Source organism: Halyomorpha halys, unplaced genomic scaffold (genome assembly GCF_000696795.3).
Source record: "Halyomorpha halys isolate HHAL.00 unplaced genomic scaffold, Hhal_1.1 Scaffold265.1, whole genome shotgun sequence".
Classification (NCBI taxonomy): Eukaryota; Metazoa; Arthropoda; class Insecta; order Hemiptera; family Pentatomidae; genus Halyomorpha; species Halyomorpha halys.
In genome coordinates, this window is record NW_027107765.1 from 357294 (window position 1) to 363293 (window position 6000).

Consider the following 6000-nt stretch of genomic DNA (forward strand, 5'->3'; position numbering starts at 1 on the left):
CTGTGGCATATAATTATTTATTATGTTACTATAGCAATTAGATGACCCTTTGGGTTCGAGAGCCCTCCTGGGCCACACTCTCCCTCTATTAAATGGGTATTGGGGAAAAATTTGGTTGAACAAATCTCCTCCTCGCACAACCGTTGTACAAATAACAGTGCTTACAATGTACTGAACTCCCGACACTTCATGCAGTAAAAATTATAATTTTTGATTATTAAAAAATATCATGAATTTTTTTTTTTAATTATTAAAGAAAATTTAATAACTTCAGAATTACATTTAGTCAAAATAATGAAAGGTTTTAAAGGAGGGAAACAGTCGACCTTAGAAGAAGTGCATAGCAATAATTGTACTTAAAAATAAATATTGTCGTTATAATAAACTTTTGACCCTTGAAATAGTTCAATAATGAATTACTAAATATAAAATAAAAGCTAATTTTATTGGAGCAAGTGACTTTAAGTACGTTAGGGGCTGCATACGTATAAGACTTGAAGTCAATTACTGCAAAATAAACCATGTTTCATGGGGAAGAATATTCCAATTGTTTTATTTTATTATAATAGCAATATAATTCCTGACTATAATTATTACTTCTGTCCAATAATATTAAAAGATATGAACGAATAAAAAGGAAATCCTATAGCTGGCTACAAGATCTGCTGGGAAGCAGAGAAGAGGGATATATATAAAAAGTTGACAGGTCTATGGCGTGCGGTAGCGCTCTACTTTCTACTGGGGTCAGCTGGGTCACTGACCGTCCGCAGGTGCGACCTGGGGCGCCTCTCCCGTTCACGATCTACCTCTGGGAGAGAGTAACCGGCAAAAAATATACAGTGAAAGTAAATCAGTTTTGGAAACTGTAGCTCGCGATAGTTCATATGCTTGATTATCGATTCAATTATACATTAGTTATTGATAATTTCATCTTTTTATTATAAATAAATTTATAATTGTTTTGTTTATTGTATTGGGATTCATTTTTTATTATTAAATATCAACCATAAGGCCAAAAGAAGAATTTCTCCTGAACCACATTACCATATTAAGTTAACCTTTTTTAATGTCAAATTATAAAATAACAAAAACAAATTTATTTTTATAATTAAATATATTTTTTCAACATTTAAAGCCATTCAAGGCTATTTTCAAACATTTCTATTATATGATCATTCCTAGCTGACTCGACGAAGCATTGTCTAATGTTATTTTTGAAGATGTATATCGATTTTATGAACACAATCGATAAAAATTAATTTAATGAACAAGATTGACATAAAATATTGTATTTAGCTGAAATTAATCACTTACGTTTATTTTATTATGATGATTTTGTAACATATATTAATCTAATATATGCTATTAGGAACGAAACTGAAATTTGTATTATATTTGAAAAGCTATATTGATATATTTTTTTCTTTTTACCACAAAACTCGAGGCTTTATCTATATCCTAATAGAGATATAGACCTAATAGAGATATAGAGGAAACCTGTGTCATGGGTACATGTTGTGAGATTAAAATTATCGAAAAGATTCTAAAAAAAACACAAATTCACAAAAACATTGGTTGGTTCTAAACAACAATACAACCTTTCTTCATGAATGAACTTTTAATAAATAAATATTGTATTGATAACAGTTTTAGTTATTAGTTTCATCTATAGCTATTTTTCCCCATCTTTCCGGATTCTCAATGTTGCGTATATGAGTTAAATTGCAATTACTGTTTTATTTAATTTTAGTTCATTGAAATGCTCATACAATGTTTTTGGTAATACCACAGTAAAAACACACAATAAAACATATGATATTAAAAACATGATCACAAAATCACACTTCAATTCTTTATGACTTTAATTTATTTTTTTCTGCGTTTTTATTGTATGTTTTTTAATTAATTATTATATTACTCGTAAGTCTAATTTAGCGCTTTATGTACTCATATAACCATCATTTAGTATACACACTTTAATTAAATTGTCGGCACTATCAATACTCGATACGGATTAGATATGGTTATCCGAAGATTCTGAGATGAACGGCTAGAGAAACTGTTGTCTACATTCATCATGTGTTGGGCAGTGAAGAGAATGTGATGTAGACTATTGATTAGATATACGTTGGCTTTAGGATTCACAGATGTTTTGTAACGGACGAAAAGGCTATTTTTTTAAATAGAGATTTCTAGATATATGTTCTGGATTAGCAACTCTCAATTGACTGATACATCGCAATTTCTTTATATGGACTTGTGTAAGATGTGTTTCTGGGTCGGAGTATTGTAACTGCATAGTGTTATCTGTAAAGGATAATTAATTGATTTTTGTATGTCGAGAAAAATATAATTGTTGTGGGACTTTATACTGGATACTTTATTTGTATCTGAGAATTCCATTTTTGTGATGAACAGGAAGCTCTTCCGTAAATTACTTAAGCCCAGCTATTGAGACACAGTTTGAGAAACCCAGTTGTAGTCTTTCCTAGGTTTATAGTTGCCCAACGATTTAATTATATTAAAACAGTTTTGGAAATCATTCGTCTGGTATGAGCTCGAATTTGGACTGAGAAAATAGAAGAAAAAAGTAAATATTAAGATGTTACAAGTTCTTAGAATCTGAAACTTTATCTTTTTTTTAGGCCCGTCATAGTGAGATCAACTAGAGTAAATACTAAGCCTGATAGATTTCTGCGTCTTTTGCAAAGTACATCCGCTTTAAAGAAGTAAAAATTACAACAAAAACATCAGTAACCAGTTGTGGATAAAACATTGTCCGTTATAGGTTCAAAAAAATATTTTTTAAATTTCAACTCATTTGTTACGGTACCTAAACAATAATCAGTACATTAAAGCTCAGGATTTTTACCTCTTCCATTAACTTTATTAAAAATAATATTGGTATCGGTTTTAAGATTACATATAATATTAAAGCCGGTGTTCAGCAGTAATATTTTTTTTTAATAGTTTATTTATTGTTATTTACAACTGTATACAAATATATACAAGTAAATTTGCATAGGTAATAGGTGGCATAGTGACATGAAACAAAGATGTGGAGAATAACAATAACATTTCTAGAGGAGAAGATCTCGAGGCCATCTTCTTTTCAGACGCCTAGGGGGATTATTAGGTAATGAAGGAGAACCCAGGTTAGAAACAAGTGGATTTGGGTGGTTGAGAAGTTTATCATGGAAAGAATGATATCTTGCTCTGGCCAAATCGACAAGATATAAATAGCAACATTGAGGTCCTGGTGGATGACTTGATTTGTGACAAAGTAAGGAGCATTAAGGATTTTACGACGGATTTTGGACTGTAAGGATTGAAATCGGGAGGAATTGGATAGTGATTTAGTGAAGCCCCAAAGTTCAACTCCTTATGTCCAGATAGGCCTTATAATAGTCATGTAGATCAGTCTTTTGTGATGGATTGGCAATTTAGACCGTTTGTCTAGTAAATGTTGTAATAGTCGGAATCAAAGATCAATTTCTTGTATTTTTAGTCTTGTGTATGGATTCCAATCAGTAATATTAAATAGCGAGTTTGTATTCCTATTTTTGCTTTAGGTTCCAAAGAATTCATTGGAAATAAGAATCGACCTCATGTTTGCTTCGGAATGAATCACGACCCATATTCATATCCCAGATATTAAAGACGGAGAAGCTTAAGGTACATGAGGGGTTTAATCCCCAAAGCATACAGCTCTACACCACCACATTATTAGTACCGGGGATCTCTTGGCAATATTAAGCTGAGGTCCCATGGCGTTACCTATACCAGGCCACATCATTTTGTGTTTTAGTTGTAAATATTACCCTAGTATGCTTGATAAATAATTTTAAAATTAGTTATAGTTGATTAATTAGGCTCCTGAAAATGAAAGGATTATCCAAAACTTCGGATAGGTTAGTTTATTTATGGAAATCATTAAAATAAAGAATTGAAGTAAGAAGATTACTTAATCCCCGAGATAGAAAATAACATAATTTTTTTCGAATAACAAACCACTTAACAACAAATGTCTTCTTTTGAATCATGTCGTTATTTTCATAAGTTTACGTTTACATAATTCATATAAGTTAACATGATACACAAGTATACATATGAAATATCAAACGTATTACGGTTTATTCATCTATTTCTTTTGACAATTATTCATATTGTAACAAGAGTTTACATAACTTCATTCCTCTATTGTTAACTACTATATAAAAAGTGATTTTATTTGTCGTTAATTGGTTCTTAATATTTTCAAAGTACAAATATCAATTAAATTCTGTATCTCGTGTCATGTATAAGTATTTTGATGACAAGGAATTTCTCCGAAAATGACCTGCAAAAGCTTAGAGAATTCCAATAAAAGATTTTCGTAAAGACTCTTAATAGAGTAATGCATTTGATAAAGATTTAAGGAAATCCTTTTTGTTTAATTATAATTTATTATTTTTATATTTATTCTATTTTTATTGTTATTTACTGTTTATTTCTAAAGGATAAAACCCAAAAAAAAATCCATTCATTTTTATTTAATTTTATTAAAAAATATATTTTTTTTCCTAGTACGACAATCATTCAGTAACTAAACTATATTTACACCATGAATTTAGGTTTTTTTATTAGCTAATTTCTTAAGACTCATTAGTCTTTTTTTATTCTAAAAAATTATTACCAATATTAATATTATTTAAAAAGAAAAACATCTTTTTGATATTTCAATTACCAATTTAAGTAAATTACAAATTTACTATTTTTTGTATAAATATATATTATTTTGATTATTTCTTAGTTGTCCATTTTCGTTGTTAAGAATTACACAATAATTTTATAAATTAAAAACATTAATCGTTAGGGAATTTAACAGACACTTTATCCTCACATTGTCAACTGTTAAATTGAACTGTTATAAACTTAAGAATAGTCCGCCAAGCTGATCGAATATTAAGAAATACAAAAAAATAATAATATTGAAATATCAGAATAAGATAATTCTTACTGGGTTAAAATTATTTTTAATTTGATTTTATAAAAAATAACATTTCAGTAACCTCCAAACTTTACTAAGCATTCCTAATTAACTTTTACAAAACAGATAATTACAATATACGCCAGTTCGATAATCAATAAAATAAAACCATTATGGGGCTATATTTCACTCAATGCCGTAATTCACATTGATTGGTTGTGTTCAGATTAAGGCAATTTCATGATAATTATGGGTTATTAGTATTCCAATTTTCAACATTTTTTTTTGCTGTTATTTAGAGGAAAGTGTCTGATTTATTAATTATATTGTCTAATTTATTCTTAATGTTTCACTGAGGTAAAAAAAAAAAAAGGCTGTAAATATTTCCTGATACATTTATAATTTTTTTTGTAATAAGATTATTTTTAGAAATTCGATTATTAAGGTTACAAAATTATTTGTTATTCATTTTATATTCATATTTTGTTATTTAGAAGACAGGCTATTTTCTGTTAAGAACCTACAAACTATTTTCAGAAAAATATTTTGTTTTATATAACTAGAAACCGGATTTTTGCGCAATTGCATCTTTTGATCTCCAGCTTCAAATTTGAAAAAAAAAATCCTGGAAAAAATATTCAAATGATACTAATTTTAGTTTGCACAAAATTTCACGCGTTAGTCTTTTTAGGCTAAATTTTGTCACATAAAATTTAGTGTTTTAACTAAAGTTCTCGTATTATGCACATATAGGTTTATGTATGCCAAGATTTATTCATTTTATTAATTTTTCCTTATTTAGGTCACTGTTTAAAATAGACGAATTTGAGTTAACACAACTTCCCTGCTAAAGCACCTAAAAACCCGATTTTTTTTGTTGTTGGTATTTCATTTCTTTTAATTTAATATAATTTATACAATGCTGCATAAATAAAGTTTAAATACCTGTTTTTTAACTATGACTATCATTGTTGTCACCTGGGTATGCCACTGTAATCTATTTATGCAATCATGAATATTTTTAGGATTTT